The sequence below is a fragment of the Amblyomma americanum genome, chromosome 4 (genome assembly GCF_052857255.1).
Source record: "Amblyomma americanum isolate KBUSLIRL-KWMA chromosome 4, ASM5285725v1, whole genome shotgun sequence".
Taxonomy (NCBI): domain Eukaryota; kingdom Metazoa; phylum Arthropoda; class Arachnida; order Ixodida; family Ixodidae; genus Amblyomma; species Amblyomma americanum.
The window spans coordinates 136,294,221-136,314,372 of record NC_135500.1 but is presented as its reverse complement, the minus strand read 5'-3'; the positions used below and the strand labels follow the sequence as shown (position 1 = coordinate 136,314,372).

The following is a 20,152-nucleotide window of genomic DNA, read 5'->3' as shown; positions in this document are numbered from 1 at the left end:
TTTTCGGTTGGAAAATTGTAGAGGGTGCTTGATATTACGCAAGTTGTATTTTGCTTGTGCCAAAAGCATTACTGCTCATCAGCTGAACAATGTTTATTTCAGCTTGTTTTTGTTAGTAAAAATGTTCCAGGGTCATAGTATGCCCTTTTGAATCAAAGCCAGAAAAACACTGTAGATAAAGAACTAGGCCATTTCGAAGTGGGAGCTGCGCCCAACTTCCACTGCATTTCAGATATGTTTGGTTCTATGGAAGTTTGCCATCCCAAAGCGACTCAGGCTATGACGGATGCCGTAGTGAAGAGCTCCGGATAATTTCGACCACCTGCGGGTCTTCCACGTGCACCGACATCGCACAGTACATGGGTCTCTAGCATTTCACCTCCGTGGAAAATTCGGCCGCCGCGGCCGGGATAAAACCCGCGTTTTTCGGGTCAGCAGCCGAGCACCATAACCACTGAGCCACTGCGATGATTTGGTGTCCAAAGGGGGTTCATTTTTTTGTTTATTACGCCTTACAGTATGCTCGATTCGAAAACGCCACACATACACCTTCACGCTTTTGGCCAAAACTGCCGAAGCTTAAATTTTGATTTCATAAATGAAACAGATCATTTGCAGAAATCTGTAAATCAGCTTCTCCGCAAGGCTTGTTTTCCAACCAAACGGTCTCGTTTCCAGACGACGCTCTCGCATTGTTTGAGGAAAAGAAAATAGTCAAGTTCCCCCTTCTGAGTAAACTCAGGAATGTCTCCAGTTTACTTCAAGGTCAACCTTCTGTAGCACTGCAGTAGAGGCTAGGCAGGAGCTAGAAGAAAATGGGCCTTTGTTCCTGTGCCAGCAGTATTGAGCTACCTCATACTACACTTCCTTAAAACTTCCTGCTGAACAACACCCTCGCGCTAACTTCCCTTTACCCCACTACACCCGTGGCCAGAACAAGGAACAACCTACTCCCCACAGCACTATGACAAAATACGGTCTCCCTCCTTTTCCTTCCTAGACTGCTGCAGGCAGATTGCGACCATCCGCAGTTTTCATTCGCTCGAAGAATGAGAGTGTGTCGTTTGGGCTGGAGATCTTTTGGTTGGAAAACAAGCCTTACAGAGAGGATGACTGACAGGTTTCCGCTAATGGTGAATTCATGCGTTAAATGTGTGCACTGTCCGTCATGTTTCAACGATCTTTTTTTTTTCACACAGGTTCACTTGGAGCATGGATGCCATCATGGCGTTGGCAGAAGACTGCTGTGTTATGTTGCAATTTTAAATTCATTAAAAAAATAAACTCTGTCGTGCGCACTGATGTTCTATCACTGGCGTGCAGAAGTGCACACTGAAGTGCTGCGCGGCACGCCACAGATTATCGCACTAACACTAACATAACCAGGAATGTGGGAGAGAAAAACATCTCTGAACTGCCGGCCATCGAGGTGGTTATCATGCCTTTTCGGCAAGCAGCTTCGTTCTACAGGTGTATGATAATGCTGAGTTTAGTTGCAATGTGAGTTATACATTGCAGTAGATGCACGATTAGCGCACACCTACAAAGTGAAGTGGTTTCCTTAACAGGCCCAGAAACGACCTTGCTTTTAACAACAATGGGTGCCTCGCATCACAGCGAACGTGCCTGTGCGTCTCTTTCGAGAATATGTAACAATACACTGTAATAAGGGTTTAGTACATTCCTCTGGACGGTAACGTTACCCTTCTGCAAGAGTCGTAAAGATACATATAAAAGAGCAAAATATACACGCTTGCGGAGCAGTGTTATGCCCTCTCATGCGGTGCAAATTTGCACCTTACAAGCGTTGTAATAAGCTCGTTAGATAAATTTAACTACAGTCCTTGGAAGGGTAAGTTTACGCTTCAGGTTACCCTTCCAAAAGAGACGTAAGGATGCACCTAAAAGAGCAGAACATGCACACTTGCAGAGCAATGTTATGCCCATTGACACGGTGCAAAGTTGTACCTTAGAAGCGTTGTAATAAACTCATTAGGTAGGTTTTGACTAGAGCCCTTGCGAGGGTAAGTTTACGCCTAAGGTTACCCTTCCTAACACGGCGTAAAGGTGCACCTAAAAGAGCAAAACCATATGCTTTCGCGGAGCAATGTTACACCCATTGATAAGGTGCAAAGTTGTACTCTAGCAGCGTTGTAGTAGGCTCATTAGATAGGCTTAACCGTAACCCTTGCAAGGATAAGTTTACGCTCTGATATTGAGCATAAGCTTATTCCGAGTGGGTGCAAATATGCACCAGAAAATAAAACGTATGTTTGCACCTTCATGGCCTAAGCGTTACTCTTTCTGAGGAAGGGTAACGTTAGTCATCAAAGGCTTATACTTACACTTGACCAAACGGAGTAACATTACCCCGATAACAGCCTAAACATTACTCCGTACGCACTTAGTCCCCCGACGAAGGAGTAACTTTGCACCCAAAGGGGGTCGCCACAGCGTCAGTGGATTTACCCCCTTAAAGGAGTAAGACAACTCCTTTTTTTCTTAGAGTGCATGGATAGCGGACAGCATATACCTTAAGCGGCGCTTGTCATCGGATTTCTCCTCGGTCGATGTTGATGATGAGGAGCAGTGTTTTTTCTGCTCTGGGTCTATCCGCGGCCCCTCCTATGGCGGGTCCGGTGGCCGACACCAGGTCCTGCCCCGCTCCTTTGCGTGGCTGAGGCAGGTCGCCTAGTAGCGCCGGTGGCTGGTCCATCTGGAACCTCGGTGTCTTCGTAGAGGTCTCTATGGGCGGGCTGAAGAAGCCCAGTAGGGCCTTGCGAATGTCAGGCAGAGCCCACCGCCATGGCTGCCGGGGTGGGTGTGCCGATGCGCAGGAAATCGACGTCGGCTGAGCTGCCCACTGCAAAGTGGGCGTCATTGGTGAAGCTCAGCCTTCTTGGTCTTCGGACTCGCGCACCTGCCGTTCTGGCGCGTGACTGAGCACTTGAAGATGAGGAGGATGATGATAGTAGGCTGTACATTTTTATTTATTATCATGAGCTCTTTGTTTCCTCAATTTTCATTACAATCTCAAAATTTCTAAAAATTCGTTATTCGCTTTCCCAGATTCCTCTACTTTTGCTTATAAACCGTTTGAGACAGCTGTGGATGAATTTTTCTCCTGTTTGGATCTGCGTCAAACTCTGCACCAATCGCCCACCGCTGGTATGTGCCATTTCTTCAGAGGCAACAACAGTTTTGCAGCGGATAGTCATCACATTTGTGACCTTGCCAATGCGTGTTTAGGACATAAAAAAGAAAAGCAAGAATCCATTCTGGGGCTTGCGGCGTTTGTATTTCATTTTTTCAGATGCATGATGAATATTTATTTAGCACTAGCTCCCTGAAGTAATGCCATCAAAACAATAACTGCAGTTAAATTTACGTTTTGCCTCGTAAACCGCAGCATAAACATTTATGCATTTTTCTGAATATTTCTGTTGACTCGCCGCTGTTTTTTTTTTATTGGCTTTGACGTTCGGCTCGTGACCCCAAGGTCATATATAACTGAACCACGGCCGCGATGGCCGAGTTTTGACGGAGGCGGAACGCTAAATAGTCCCATGCACGGTGCGATTTCAATGCCTGTTTAAAGAACTCCAGTTTATCGAAATCAATCCGGAGCCATCCGCTGCGGCGTTCCCCATATTCCCCGAGCAGCTTCAGCGTGGTGTCTGGTCTTGAGACCAGAGTGCTTCGTCAGAGGGCACCTGCATGCAGTTCGGCACGTGCTGGCAGGAGTCCAACTTTTGCTCACGATCGTGCTAGGTACCACGACCTGCATCTCTCGCAGATCCAGGCGACTATCAATAAACAGACCTAAGCAGCATGAAGAACGCGCAATAACTCAGCAAACACTTTCAATAAATTCTTCCATCGGGGATTCAGCAAAAGCATATGTACTTCGGTACATACATGGCAAAATTACTTTTGGAAAGCAATTTAATTACATTACTAATTACTTTCCGAGAAATCTCTCAAACGTAACTAAACTACATTACAAATTACTGCTCTCAATAAGTACTGACATTGCATTACAATTAGATTCCAAAAAGTAATGAAAATAACTTTTAAATTACTTTTTTAATTTCAATACAAAGAGTTGCGCATAGATCCTACAAATTTTTCAGATTTCTTTGTTTGCACCGCCACTCAGCTGCAAAGCGGGCAACGGAAATTTTGCCCCTCTAGTCCATTGAACAGTCGGTTCAGTGATGAAGGTGAGGTCATCTTAATCGCAAAATTTAATTGCTCGCATCACTCTCCAATGAGAAGTCAATCATCCAGTGCGCAGTATGATCCCACCCTCTCGATTCTGAAGAATTTATCGTACACTTAAACAGCGGGAGTGCATCGAAGCTCATCGTCCCCGAAATGCACCAGGGCGCAGACAAGCTGCCATTTAATCTGCTGTCAAATTTACTTGTTCTTGAGCTACGTTGGCGGGAATAAATAGTGCCGCTGTCGCCCATATTGCCCCTGAGTTACAAATGTACATCTTCATATCCGCCCACTCAACCTATAGTTTTCCCTAGAACTGACGACCAAGTTTGTTGGATGTCATTTGAGACTTGTCAGTGCGGCGACGTGACAATATATATGCCGCAGCCTAGAGGGAACCACTCGCAGTGCGTCTGTGGGAAGGTGCAGTATACGGCATGTCATGGTCATGGAACTCTCCCGGTGGCCCTGCGGCGCGTCTGTGTGTGCGACCGTGCGCAGTGCTGGAAGGTGCGTGGCAGTCCTACTAAGTAAACTCATCGTCAAGGCGGTGCCGATGAGCGCACGCACACCGCCTCTCGTCCGCGTGGTTTGCTTGCTTTGTAGGCACCCGCAAACGCGAGGCCGGAGCATGGCCGACACGAAGAGGAGCACGGACTCATTATTCCGCAAGAGTAATTTCGCTAGTAATTATTTACTTGCGCATGAAATTACTGCTCCAAAGCAATTCGTTACATTACTGAGTTACCAGCCCAGAAAAGTAATGAATTACATTACAAACTGCTGAGAAAAGTAATTTAACTACTTTGGCCACCGCAGCATCCGCCTCGCATGCGGGACGTGCGGGGTTCGATCCCGAGTGCCACCGGGTGCTCACCGGTGACGTCATGCAATCTAGATATGAATACTCTTTAGCGGACAGGTTAACCTAAGTTTTGCTGACACACGAGCCTGATTCCTTCTTGATAAAGAGTATTCATATCTAGATTGCATGATGTCTCGTACACGCCTGCGCACAAGTGTTACGTGATGGTCGTTTGTCATGTTACCAGGTGTTTACGATGATTGTATAAATGTGACGCACTGTTGTAATAAACCAGTTGAAGTTCCGCGCTCTATCCTGTTGGTTTCTTCCTCGTCCCTTGTCTTCATTTTTTTCGCGCGGTTTCGAGATGCACTCTACTTATAGTGCCACCTTGGGCGCTCAACTGCCCAACGCTGGGAACACGACAGTGCCGCCCCTTCTGAAGCATCGCCACCAGCCAGATGCTTCGCACGCAGGAAGGGGGAGACCCCAACGATATGTCGCCTCATGTGGGACTGCCCAGGCCTGGAAAGTAGCCGTCCGCGGCATGATTCGCGCGCGTTGTGGCGCCTTCATGTGCATGCAAGGTGGCCATAGCCGGCCACTATTACGCGCGATACCGTAAGGGTTCCTGTCGCAGTAAATCCGGTATCGGCGTTGCCGCGCGGCATGATCGGCAGTGACTGCTGCAACCAGGTCGAAATAACGCAATAACGCAAGCGTTATTTCAACCCATGACGTCGCATCCGGTTTGAAGCAAAGACGTCACGTCTGGCAAATTTTTTGCTGTTTGAGCCATGTTTGAGCCGAGCCGAGCATTGCTTTCAGTAGCATTATGGCCGGTCGACGGAAAGAGCGCGCGATCGTGTTGCACGTGAGTAATTTGTTCTTGCTATCTTTTGGTATGCACATACTGAGTGATTGCCCGTTATCTGACACTCAGCATTCCGTTGTCAACTTCCTTGCGCCCGAATATTTTGTGTTTGCAGATAACCCAGGACTAGCGCTGAGCCCGCTTGCCCGGCAGTGGACCGAAAGGCTCGGAGGGAAAGACTCATCTGTTTTTTCGTAAGTTCTGCTCAAAAGCTCTGTGCAGTTCAACCGAAAAGAGCTTGCGCTGAGCGTGTTTTATACCTTTTGTCAATCCATCCCAATGGAACTCATGGTCATGTAAAACACGCATAATTACCAGCTTTTGCGTGCTCCCGAAAAAAGGCGGGAAACTTTTGACAACAATCCAGTTGAACTAACCGTTTGTGCGATGAGTTTTGTACGCGGTCAGATTTTTTGTGGCCCCGCGACTGGGAAAGTCTGTAGAGTGTTGAATTAATGCTGTCCTTTACAGTTGTGTTCTGCTGTTACAATTCGCTTTCTAAAACAGGTGCAAAAATTGCGGCGAGATAAGCGATTTCGCTTTGGTGCCTGCAGCGCGAAACATGTTCTTCTAAATTCATATTTATTTCAGAAAACAGGACTTTAAAAACTGACTGGCAGTTTTGTGGTATGCACGGACCTTCCCGATTCCTGCTTCCAGTCCGGCGTTGGCTTGCTGGCGCAGAGGCTGAACAAATGGGACGTTAAACTGCTGAGGCAGCAAGGGCTCTAAGGCGCCACAAGGTGAGCCCTCAACCTTCTGTGAGAATTTTAAAATGAGTGCTGTGCCACCTGCGCCGAGCATCGGTTTTACGTGGGAAAGGTGCTTGGACCCAGGTAGCCAACTAGAATGGAGCGCATGAGGCAGCTGGAGAAGCAAGCTTAATTTTAAAGCCTCTAAGCTTAAGACCTTTTTACAGCTGATGGTGTAAAGAGCCCTTAAGGAGATGAACATTGTGGGCAATGTGCTAGATGTCCTTTGACTGTTTGGAAGCTTGTGAGGTGCATAAAGCTCACAAGGCACTGTTGCAGTGTGTGACAGGTCATTGTGGTGATATTAGAAGAAGACATAGTGCAGCGCAATGGGACAGAAAAGGAGCACACAGGATAAGCGCTTGTCCTGTGTGCTTTTCTCTGTCCCATTGTGCTGCGCTATGTCTTCTAATATGCTATACGAACAAGCCCAAACTACAACTTTGTTAAGATTGGTCATGATACGTTTCTTTGATTTGGCTGCACTCTCTGCACTAGTTCTGTGAAGTTCCGCGGCGGTGCCGGCAGCGTGCAACAGCTCAGGCAGTTCAAATGCAGCTTGGCACTGGCCGCTTCCAAAACGAGTGGTCGAGTGCAGGCCCGATTGTCCAATAGCTTTACTGTCGTCACGAAATTGCAACCAACTGCATGCCACCGACACCAACAACCACCAAAATCCTGAAACACTTGGAAGAATTTTCAAGCAGCAAATTGCAATGAAGTTTTACCATGAACCTGCTCTAGGAAATGGTCGTTTCACAGAAAGAAAAAAATCGTTGCATGTATACACACAGGCGACTTACGAATTAGCGCTGAAATGCTGCCCATGCGACTCGACTTGACCGCTCAGGTTTTCATTATGACTCCTCAGTCTCTCACCTCCTCTATGTGTAGGTCGAAGAACCAGAGAACGTATGGTACAAGCTATTTAATGAAATGGTGACAGTTATTTGCTGAAAGGTTATGGCTTATGGGGGTTTAACGTCCCAAACCAACTCGGGCTATGAGGGACGCCGTAGTAAAGGGCTCCGGAAATTTTGACCACCTGGTGTTCTTTAAGGGAGCATAGACACCTAACTTTTGGGTGCGTGGTTTCTTCTTTCTAATGTAATGATGCCACTGCGGTGGCTGAGTGGTTATGGGGCTTGGCTGCTGACCCGAAAGACGTGGGTTCGATCCCGGCTGCGGCGGTTGAATTTTAATGGAGGCGAAATTCTAGAGGCCCATGTACTGTGTGATGTCAGTGCACGTTAAAGAACCCCAGGTGGTCGAAATTTCCAGAGCCCTTCACTACAGTGTCCCTCATAGCCTGAGTTGCTTTCGGACATTAAACCCCCATAAACCAAGCCAATCTTTTTTTGTAATGAGGTGTAAGGCATTATTATACACGGATTACCACATGGTATGCTCCTATGGCTGCTAAATAATTTATAACTGAATTTCTTTCTTGTGCTGTTTCAGTTTCACTAGCTGAAAGATGACTGTGACCTTACAGAGAGGTTGTAGGTCATGTGAGGCGTGAAAAACTGCAATATAATTGGTGCTTCTACATTTGTTGTCATTCCTGCTCTTGAGGAAGTCTGGCTTCAGTACTGCAGTAAATGAAAACGATTAAGCAGCAATTATATCGCAGTTTTTCTCTGCCTCATATGACCTAAAACCTCTCTTTGACGTCACAGCTCTCATTCGGCTGTTGAAACCGAAACAGCATGACAGAAATATTCGATTATAAATTATTTAGCGGTTATAGGCGAATACCACATGGTGATTCATGCATAGTAGTGTCTTCCGCATCATTATAAAGAAGAAAATATGCCATCAAAATTAGGTCTCTATGCTCCCTTAACGTGCATTGGCATCGCACAGTACACGGGCCCCTAGAATTTCGCCTCCATCGAAATTCGACCACCGCGGCCAGGATGAAACCCGTGACCCGAAAGACGCGGGTTCGATGCTGGCCGCGGCAGTCGAATTTCGATGGAAGCGAAATTCTAGAGGCCCGTGTATTGTGATGTCAGCGCATGGTAAAGAACCCCAGGTGGTCGAAATTTCCAGAGCCCTTCGCTATGGCATCCCTCACAGCCTGAGTCACTTTGGGACGGTAAACCCCCATAAACCATAAAGCTTTCAACAAAGAACTGTCATCATTTCATTAAATAACTAGTGCCATACCTCTCCCGCTTGTTCGACCTACACATGGGCACCGCCGTATTGCTGCACCGCAGCTGTGCTTCCATTTCGGCAAGTGCAAGCCAGCCTAGAACTCGTGCTGCACTTCTTGAACTAGTGCAGAAAGTGCAGCCAAATGGAAGAGACCTTATGATTATGTGGCTATTTCCTTTGCATTGGGTGGGCGACAGTTTTTGTCCTAGCCATTACATAGGAAGAAGAAACGAAAAGGAAACGTGGAAACATTCACTATTAAGACAACAGCTTTCACCTACAGTCCCCAAATGAACAAAGCCTGCCTGTATAGTGAACAAAACAGCTAGGCTGTCACGGATCTAGCAAATTATAATTTTTTGAAAGTTGGCCTCCTGCTGTGAAACTGGCAACGTTTGTGCCCCTAGAGACAAGCAGTGGCGAGAGGCGAGAAGCCACAGACGAATGTATGTAGGACAGGGAGCTGAACGAGGAAGTAGTTCCCATAATTGAAGAATACATGGAAAGACAAGGACGAGACATGTTTATGTTCTTCCTTCTGTGTTTGTCGTTTTGTTTTCACAAGTTAGGAGTAGATGTTTGTTGTAGTTTCACTTTTTTAGGAAAATGGGGAGAGGATTGTTCATCTTGAGACATGTAGCCCAATAGACAGCACAGGAGTGACTCACACAACATTAGTCTTTGCGTTTTGTTCCTACTGTTCTGTGCGCCTGCACCCCTTGTCCCCAAATGAGGCATTGACATGATCTTACGTGGTGCTATGCTGGTAAAAGGATGTGTGCTGCATGCATATGAGTGTGTGGCATTCAGATTCAAGCACCAACACACGGCTTTTAGTGCAGTAGGAATTACGGGAGGGAAAAAAGCCTCAAGGATGTAGATGAATAGTTTAGTTCTTCAGTTTGCCTTTTCTGAAAAATTCTCTGGCAGGATGTTTTAATACATGTCAGCCCACCCCTCATGTAATACTCCCTTGTGGGCCTTTGAGGTACAAATAAATAAAAAAAAGTAATGCCCTTTCAAACAGTATAATTTGCAGCTTTGGTGCAAGATTTTTGGTGGCCACTTCAGGGAGTGTTTGCCCAGAGCTTGTAGTGATTGCTTAATGGCGCTTGGTCCCAAGAACCGTACAGTTAACCAATTGCCCTTGTGCCTCTTGGTGAGAAAATCTGAGAGGTCAAAATGACAATTTACCATAGCTGTGAACAGTAATGAGCTGGATGTATTGCCTAAGAGAAACGAGGTCATCTGCTTGACAGTAGTAAGAATTTTGGGTTGGTTAGAGCATAGATGGCTTAACACCATCTTCCATATCTTAATAGATGTGGCATTGTTGGCATGTGTAATTAAAAATTTGTTTCCATGTGTGTGGCTGGTGAGCTGTCAGCTCTGGCATGACGAAGTTGTAAGCTCAACCAGAAGTACCTGTGCTGTTTGAGCTCAGGGCAAGAGCTTTGAGCAAGGCCGCTGCACTACGTCCTTGTTGTACATTTGGCTTTCATGGTACTCCAACTTCCTCCTTCCCCCACCTGTGTTAGGAATGTCGCCTTGAGGCCGAGCGAAAGTGGTGGGGTGTAATTACAGCAGTGGCATGGCCATAAGGTCCATCCGAACAGCACTGCGTAAGACTTGTTTGCTGGATTGGCCCCGCAGTCAGAACTGGGGTGAGTTATGAGTGGGCCACTGTGGAAAAAGACAGTAGAGCAGCGGAAAACATGCCACGAATGGTGGAGAGCTATAGTTTGGAGGCAACCTTTGATGCCTTTGTTGCCATTGTGGTCAAAGTTATCTGTGCGACCATCAAGGGCAGCACCTGTTCTGAATGCATCGCATAGCAATAGATCAGAGCTTCAATTTTATAGTTGGATCATGGGCCTTACTGCAGGAGGTGTATGAATCGGTTCAGATTTCACATTGACACGCATCAAATTCAGCAACGTTAGTACTCACAGGTACAGTAAAACCTCGTTAAGGCATACCTCGTGGCACTGTGGAAAAACTGTGCGCAAAGCGGCATTATTGTCACGAAGACGACGAAGCTGGCAGTGGTATGGGAACGGAAAGGTCACGTTATAGGCCAGCGGCCATTAAAATCATCTCACTGCCATTATTCATCGCCGCTTATTATTCGGCTGGTCGCCACTTAACATTTGGTGTGAGATGCGGGGTATCATCCCCATCCTGGTCCTGGATCTTCAGAGTCCACCGCCCCCCTGCCCATGCCATTCGGTGCATTCAAGGGCTTCGTCCGTCGGCTACTGGCGACCTGTGTCCCGGAAGCTTCGTCTACCAGGATTCATTCACACACATCTTTCATCGTGGCGGCCAGCACTTCCCCCCCATGCCATTTCTGTTGTACCATCCTCCTCTGAACCTATCTCCACTGAGCCGTCTCTCTGTCGGTGTCTTCTATTCACTATCGGGACAATCGCTCGGCAGCCGCGGGTAGTCTCACTAAAACGACGAAGCTGGCAGTGGCGCGGGAACAAAAAGGTCGCGCTATAGGCGAGCGGCCATTAGAATGATTTCACTGCCATCGTTCATCGCCGCTTATTATTCGGCTGGTCGCCACTTAACAATATGCCCAAACTGAAAGCAGCCCGAGTATATCTGTTGACCTGGTAAAAGATGATACCTGAGGCATTTCAAAGAATGCGCAGGTGAAACCTTTTAATCATATAGCTACGAGTACAGCCCTCGAAGGTATGTAAGCCAGGTCCCGTGTCCCAGCTGCTCTATTAGGCCGTATTTAAGTGAACAAGCAAGTGTCTAGCACGCATGCAGTTTTTTCCAACAGTACAAGTTTATCTGTCTTCAGCTTCCATGTAGGCGTTACTTTCATTGGATGGCATTTTGCCAATGATGGAAGCAACAGTGTCAATACCAAACTGTGCTGAAGAAGTCTTGGACTGCAGTGTCTAATACATCACCAATCGTGCAAAAAAAATATGACTCTCCGCAATGCGTCCTCTGCAACAAAATACCTCCTGTAAACAGGAGGTATTCAGGAATGCCTTCTCTATTCCGAGGCCTGGGTTCAGAACAGTTGGGGATAAGAGTTAATGGAGAATATTTTAGTAATCTGCAATTCTCAGGTGATATCTCTAAGTCGTTCAGCAGATGAACTGCAAAGCGAGATCAGTAAGCAGAATGGTGGGTCTAAAAAATTTAAGGAGTATAGACACCTAACTTTTGGGTGCGTGTTTTTTGTTTGTAATGATGCGTAAGGCGTTGTTATACATGAATTACCACCTGGTATTCTCCTATAACCACTAAATAATTTATAATAGCATTTCTTTCTCGTGCTGTTTCGGTCTCAGTTTCAACAGCCGAATGAGGACTTTGATGCCAACGTGTGCCTGCAGGTCACGTGAGGCATAAAAATGCAATATAATCGCTGCTTCCACATTAGTTGTCATTCCAGCCCTTGAGCAAGGCTGGCTTCAGCCCTGCAGTAAATTATAACGATGAAGCAGCGATTATACCGGCGTTTTTCTATGCCTCACGTGACACAAAAGTACTCTTTGACGTCACAGCCATTGTTCGGCTGTTGAAACCGAAACAGCATGACAGAAAAAATTATAAATTATTTAGCAGCCGTGGGCAAATACCACATGGTGATTCATGCGTAGTAGTATTTTATGCATCATTGTAGAGAAGAAAACATGCCACCAAAGTTACGTGTATATATTCCTTTAACACGCAGAAAACCATATGGAAAATGCTCTTGGCCATTCCCTCTAATGCAAATGCTGTGTGGTGTATAATATTGTTACGTGGTGGCTGTCCAAAGAGTGAGGCGCGATGAACGATGGCAGAGTTATAATTTAATGACCGTTGGCCTAGCGCGACTGCTCTGTAACGCACCACAGCCAGCTTCGCCGTCTTTGTCACAATATTCCTTTTTCTCATGAACATTGTCACTAATAGGAAACTGGGTGGTGTGTCATTGTTTGCGTAAGTACTTAAGGACACTGAGAAGTTCCCTAGGCAGCCGCTGACCACACACCATACGTGGCAAAATTACTTTTGAAAAGTAAATTCCATTACTAATTACTTTCCTAGAAATCACAGAAGTAATTAAATTATATTACAAATTACTGGTCTCAAAAAGTAACGACATTACATTACAATTACCTGCCTTAAGTAATGAAAATTACTTAAGTTTCGATGCTAAAATGTTGCGCATTGGTCATGGTTTGTGGAAAATTTTGAGTTTTTTGTTTGCACTGCCACTGAGCTTGAAAATGGGTGTTGAAAATTTTGCCCCTCTTTACTCAATTTGAACAGGCACTTTGCTGATGTAGATGGTCTTTCTCATATCACTCTTCAATCAGAAGTAAATCATTCAATGTGTAATATCGTCCCACCATTCTGATTTTGAAGAATTTGTCATCCGCACAAACAGCCGGAGTACATTGACTGCTTATCCATGCATCATCCCAGAAGTGCACAGGGGTGCAGAAAAGCTGCCAGTTCTGCTGATGTTCAATTGATTTGTTCTGCAGGCAAGTTGGTGGAAATAAATTGCATGTCACTGGGACGCTGTTGCCTTTGTTGCCCTTGAGTTAGAAATAGGGCCTCAAATGAGGCCATAAAAAACCGACAACTCACGACCAACTTTCTTAGACGTGTCAGTTGAGATTTCGTCAGTGCTGCGATGTCAAAGTACTTGCTGAAGCACTCGCACTGCATCCGTGCGAAGATGCCATATGGCATGCCTTGGTCATGGCGCTCTTCTGGTGGCCATGCAATGCGTTTGTGTGTGAGACCGTATGCAGTGCAGGAAGATGCGTAGCAGTCCTGTGACTGATATGCAGACTTTTCACAAAGGCAGTGCTGGCACCTGCGCGCACATCACCTCTCGTCTGCGTACGCCGCTTCCCTGGGGTGCTGACTATTACTGGTTGCGCACTTTTAAGGCAAGAGCCTTAAGTGGCACTTTAATGCGATACCCGGCTATGTTGTCGATGTCCAGGAAAAGTGGTTCACAACCCCCAGTGACATCATCAGCAAAGAGAAAAATTTCTTCCGAGGGTGCAGAGAATTGAACCAAGGGCCTTCAGACTGTGAGGTGATCGCGCAACCCATTGGCCACAAAACCGCGCTGCTTCGTGGCTAGTAATGATTCATTTAATGTGTTGCCCTATGACTGTATGCTAATGAGTAGGTGTGTCACTAGAAAGAAAGGAAACAATATAAATTTAAAAAATGAATGTTTTTTGCTTTCAAAGCATGGAAGTAGTCTCTAGTGCCCTCCGTAATTTATTCTATCTTTGGGAGTCGCCGCTGTGGCTCATTGGTTATATGGTGCTCGGCTGCCGACCCGAAAGACTGGTGTGATCCCGGCCTCTGCAGTCTCATTTCGGTGGAGGCGTAATGCTATAGGCCCTTGTACTGTGCGATGTCAGTGCACTTTAAAGAACCCCAGGTGGTCAAAATTCCCGGAGCCCTTCACTATGGCATCCCTCATAGCCTGAGTTGCTTTGGGACGTTAAACCTCATAAACCAAACTAAACCAAAGCAAATCTTTGTAACATTTTTTAGGACATGTTCAGAAAATTTGGGACATTAAACGCCCATATACCCTACCTTTGCTTTGTATATGCTCATCTCCACAAACGTGAGGCCAAAGCATGGCAGATGCGAGAAGCATGGAATGCAGCAAAAGTAATATTGCTAGTAATTAATTACTTTTCCGTGAAATTACTGCTTGAAAGTAGTTCATTACATAACTAAATTTCTAGGCCACAAAAGTAATGAATTACATTAGAAATTACCGAGAAAAGTAATTTAATCACTGTAATTACATTACAGTAATTTAATTGCTGGCTAGTCTGCCACGCACACTGCTTTTCAATGAATGCGAAATCCTGACATGGTAGCTTCTGCAAATGGTACGAAACAAGGCCTTTTTGCATTTTTAAGGCAAAGGTTTGTGCCACCTTCCCTTTTATTTTTTTGGCTCCCCCCCCCCCCCCCCTCCTTTTCTCCCTTCGTATTTTTTTTTTGATGTTATGAATGCAATGTTTTAGCAACAAGCTTGAATTAGCCCCTATGAAAAAATTTTTTGCTGGTCTGCACGTGACTGTCTCTATGTCCAGGTTTTGCGCCATTTCCTAGTCCCTGGCATTTATTGGCAGTTTCACTTCATTAAAACCTTCGTGAATGTGCTGGCACAAATTTTGAAAAGTTCCTTTTCTAGCGCTTGCAAGTTGTTTCCATATTTTTGTTTTCCATGGGGGTGAAGTTTCATGGCATGTCCAGTCCGTCAAATATTTCTTACCGTTCTCAGATACTTTGTCCCGTTACACTTGTGCAATGTGGAAGAGCCGCAGCTGCTCTTAAGATGCTTTGCGTCTTTGCCTTTGTGCAGGGCAGCAGCGGCGTTTTCTCCGCAATGCTCAAATGCATGTGGGCAAAGCATCCAAAAATGATGACTAGCTTGTCCCGTTACACTTGTGCAATGTGGAAGAGCCGCAGCTGCTCTTAAGATGCTTTGCGTCTTTGCCTTTGTGCAGGGCAGCAGCGGCGTCTTCTCCGCAATGCTCAAATGCATGTGGGCAAAGCATCCAAAAATGATGACTAGCTTGGCTGGCATTTTCTCTTGGTATCTGAATGCATCATATGGTCAGAATATGGCAAAATTATGGACATGTATGCCAGGGAATCGTTTTAAAAAGTTATTCAGGATTTGTATTGTGAATAAAAATAGCACAACACGCATAATTTTTGGTTTTGTGATACTGCAGATTACATGAATCAAGAACAGAACAGCAAGGCTCTACTGTATTTCTTGGAAGGGCTGTGACGGTTTTAAAGGGTGTCTAGCAACCTAGAATTGTCAAGAGGAATTTCGTTTACCTGGAAAAATCGGGGAGTTGTGAGGGATACCATAAGAAAGTGGTCAAGTCTAGGAAAACGACGGACTGAAATTAACGCAGAGGTCTGCTGCGAGTTTTAACGATACTGTGAGTGTCCAGCACACGGTCCGTTGTTATTGACATGACATATTTTTGCTTCTAATGAGTATTAGGCATGGCAGCCTGTCTGTTTTAGCTGTCTTTTTCTTGTCTTCAATTAAGTGAGCATTGTATATACTGGTTGGTTCTGTACAGGTTGCCACACTCCTCAATAAATTTGGTCTCGTGCATATCAATAGACACAGCTACGTTCGAAAGTATTTTTTGTGGAATAAGCCATAGTCATAGTAATGTGCAGAATTCATGCACTTTCAGTATGCTGATGCGAGGTGCCACGTCACCCCAGTGTGGCATCAAAATCGATCTGTAAATCTTGCTCTCAGGCCTCGTCAATCTTGCAGGCTATTGCAGAAACAAGCAAATAGAGGCTAGTTTCTCTGCGGTTCAAGCTGTGATGACGAGGTCGTATAAAGCTGTTACTTTTTGTGGAAATCGCTTGATGCTTGTCCTCTGCCATTGCTGCTATCGAAAGGGATGCCAGAGTGTGCCTTCATTGGAAAGGCAGTAAAAGGCAGTGCTTCTCAGTGATGAGCAAACCAACCTTTGTCAGCCCTCTTGTTCAAGGGTTCCTTCTTGAAAGCCTGAAGTATTCTTTTGCAGTACAATGAGCAGTGTATGGAGCCCCTGAAAGCATGCAGAGTGTTCTGTTTAGAAATTTTCCAGAATTTTCTCAAAGTAGAGTTGTTTGTTTCTTTTGTGAAAGCACATGTAATGTCAGCACATATGGCCACCACTCTTATGAACCATTAAAAGAAAGCAAAAACTTGTGAGCATAATTTTAACAAACTTCCAAATCTAAGACTCCGGATCACCCAGGCACTTATCTAGTGAGAAGGGAAACAGCTGCTGAAATTCCTGCACAGATTCCTAGTTGAAATGTGCCAGCATCTGTGGGTCCGTTACGGCCAGGGATTCCAGTGTGGTGAAACCCATACACAAGAGTTAAGCGGCCCATGTCCCGTCAAGAATGCTGCATCTGGGGCAGCATTCCACAGCTGGAAGTGTCACAAGGGAGTGTGGAAGAGGTCGTCTTGTTAATGCTCTCGCATTTGTTGTATCTTAAGCTGCTGTTCATAGATTTTTTGTGTCATTAATGTTTCTCAACAATGCCACATCACGTCATGCGCCTTTTCAGTGTCTGAACTGTGACAAGAGCATCTCCACCGCAGCTGTGGCCTCGTGCTTAAGTGCTCACCTCGGCTACGGGAGGTCGTGGGTACGATTCCCGCGGCCCCCGGTCCACCAGCCAATTAATCCAATAGGAACAGGCGGTCCCCCGGCCTAGTGCTCGGCTCTCCAGGGTTGCACTGCGTGGGAAGGATAGCCTGCGCCTCAAAATTCCCGTCAAATGCGGGCACAAAAACGTCTCCACGTGGTTAAAACCCGCAGTCCAAAACTCTCGCCTTGTGCCAGTTGCAAAACTTACGTTCACTTCTCTAGCCTCAAGAGAGATGTGCCATAGCTCTCTCCGCTCACAAACCGCCTTCGAGCAAAGTGCAGCGGTATTTACTTGCTACCGTTGTGGCTGGCTCACACGCATCGGCAGGTGTGCATGACGGGTTAAAAAAAAAGATGGGCTTCTACCGCACGAGGTGGATTTAGGGTTGCTTGACGGCGGAGCTTATCTGATCCGTCAAGGCAACGGTTTTGTCGAATACCCTTCTCTCAAGCATCTCACCCTGGATGAGCCGAGCACCATGGCGGGGAAATCTTAGAACTGGTGGGCACCCGGCGGCACTGGGAATTGAACACAGCACCTCCCGAATGTGAGGCGGATGCTCCACCACAAGGCCACGCTTCGGTGCTATGATCTTCGCCAAAAGGCTGAGAAATGAAAAGCCGAAAGATTGTCGTTCGACAGCTTACAAAGTCAAGCTGTCATGTTTTTTCCTGAACACAGTTATGGCTCAGACTAATTGTACCATTCTACATGATTTTCCCTCATTCATTGAGATGCTCAATAAGCTTTAGGATGCAATGAATTATGAGGAGGAATGAAATGTTTCTTTTCATCACTGCATTTTGTGGAAACATGTTTGTATTGTAATTTCAAATATCTGTTTTATAATTTGAACTACTCGAAAATAAAGCATATCGCAGTACTGGCCGGCATTTCGATAGGCCCTGATATGCACAGCATGTGTACGAGAGCAGACGATGCAGCGGCCCAGGTGTCACTACTTTTGGAGCCCACACGACCAGGGTTGCTGCTCTTCCTCGGGAGTGACGTCATAATGCACCCCAACACTCAGAAACCGAAATCGCTCAGTATAAATAATGCGATAATATTTAATGTGCATATTTGAATTGCGGAGCACGTATCACGCACCGGGTGGGAGTATGCAATGTTTGAAACTAAGAACACTCCAACCAAAAATTTGATGTCTCCGCCCCTTTAAGGTTTTGGGTTTAGCATATGGAGCTTGTGACCACCTGTGTGCCAGCGTCAGAAGCCTTTCAGAAACCCTTTCATTGTTTGTCTTGACTATTTTTATTCATTCTTGGTCTATGCCTTGTACACACTTCTTTTTGTGTGTGGTTTCTCTGGCACATCTTGAACAATGTTCCTTTTATCCTTTTTTTTTAAGGATCTTTCTAATGCCCATACGCAAAGCCACTACAGGAGTGCGTGGGCTGCTGCTGTAGCCTGTTGGGAGATGTCCTTATCTTTTTTCTCTCATATGCATTCCATTTTTTGTGTATTTGTTTGTGGGTTTCTCTTAGTGGTTTATTAGTTGCATTTTATTGTTTTGAGCTTGCATACTTTTTTCTCTTTTCATGGCATCCAACCCTGTGTATGACTGACACTAGTGGAGGGACTGCAGCAGCCGACCTTGCATGGCACGGCATTCTCTGGTCCAAGGTACCTATTCCCCATTCCAGGCTACTGGCTCAAGACTGTGCCCACAAGTCTGCACCTTGGCCTACAGGCAGAGTTGCATTAGGCCCACGTCGGCCAGGACTTCCTTGCCAAATCAAGTATTCCTACCGACGCGCCTTGTCAGTAATTGATGAAGCGTGTGAATAAATGAGTACCAACTTCGTTGGCCGTATAGAAAAACCGTGTTACAAAGCAGTTTTTTTTTTTAAGACCATACCCAGCCACCACATTGTTTCCTCTGAGTAACCTACTCATCTTTGAGGTAAGTGCTTGCCGTGTGTCGCATCACAGTCTGAACTGTTGCTGTAGAACCGCATATTGCCTTCCTGTTTATGCCATTGCAGCAGAAAATTCTCCACAAAGTTAATGAAAAAAAAAGAAATTTCGCCAACATACTGCTAAATGGGTGCTGAAGCCCAGTGAACATTGTAATTGAGGCCCTTTGAATTGAATGTTCTTTGTAGGTATTTTACAAAGGCAAGATAACAGCCCTAGCAGTGCTACTGGGATTGCAACTCGCTGCAAACGAGGCGGATTCTGTAGCACTGGGCTCTTGCTGGCAGTTTTCGAAATTCGCATTACCCGAAACTGCACTGTAAAAGCATAAAGAAAACGACGTCTTCCTCGGTAATTCATGCCATGCAACATGACATGGAAACCATCACATGGCCAGTTTATCCATTGCCTTCAGGTTCAAGACATCTGCCAGTTTCTATATGGTAGCTTCAGGCTGTTGCACTGGAAAATTACATTTCTCTTGAAGGCATTTTTTGAGCAGGAACTGCATTTACCCTGGTTTTCGTGATTTATGTTTCGGGTGCACAAACTGGGTAATATCAGGCTTTGCTAACAAGAGGCCCTAAATATTCGCTAAATTTGATTTATAATCTTCTCTTATTGTTGTGACCTATCTTTCCTCAAGCAGAAGTGGTCTGAGCTAGGTGGCTGAGTGAATTCGCATCACCTGTTAATGTCAGTTTAATTTTTTTTCTTTTCTCGGCTGCTGAGGGCGATTACTGCCAGAGGGGTATGTAAGGTGTGTACTGTAGACAGACAGGGAGATCGCTTAATTCAAACCGGCGGTATTTACAAACTGGCACTTCGCTCCCGTCAGAATCGCATATTTCAGTGCAACCAAGCTGCCGGTAATATAAGCATACGCAACGGCCGTACAGCTTACCTGCCCTGATCGATGAAGCATGGCAATGCAGCATGCTGCATACGGCCATCGTGGAGAACCACTCGTCTACTACCCCTGTCACACGGTGCTTTCGAAGTGCAGTTTCTCCAGCTGCGCTCCTGTTTCTGCCACGACATGGGACCAGTTTATCTTAGAGTATGCGGGGCCTATCGAGTGGAAGCTATGAGGCGCCGCTGACAGTGCTGATGAGTGGTCGCATAAGAATGAAAAGACCCGTACGAACCCCTCTGGTCGGGCTCTCTTTATTCCGAACTCTGCGTAAAGAACTA

The 20,152-nt window shown here is 45.8% G+C and overlaps 1 long non-coding RNA gene across 1 annotated transcript; it reads left to right on the top strand.

Moving 5' to 3' along the window:
• The first annotated feature begins 5,744 nt into the window (after positions 1–5,744).
• On the top strand, positions 5,745–18,850 carry LOC144128401 (uncharacterized). The gene is made up of 4 exons (XR_013313779.1): positions 5,745–5,903; positions 6,019–6,097; positions 6,495–6,646; positions 18,613–18,850. It is a non-coding gene; the product is annotated as an uncharacterized LOC144128401 (long non-coding RNA).
• The last annotated feature ends 1,302 nt before the right edge of the window (positions 18,851–20,152 follow it).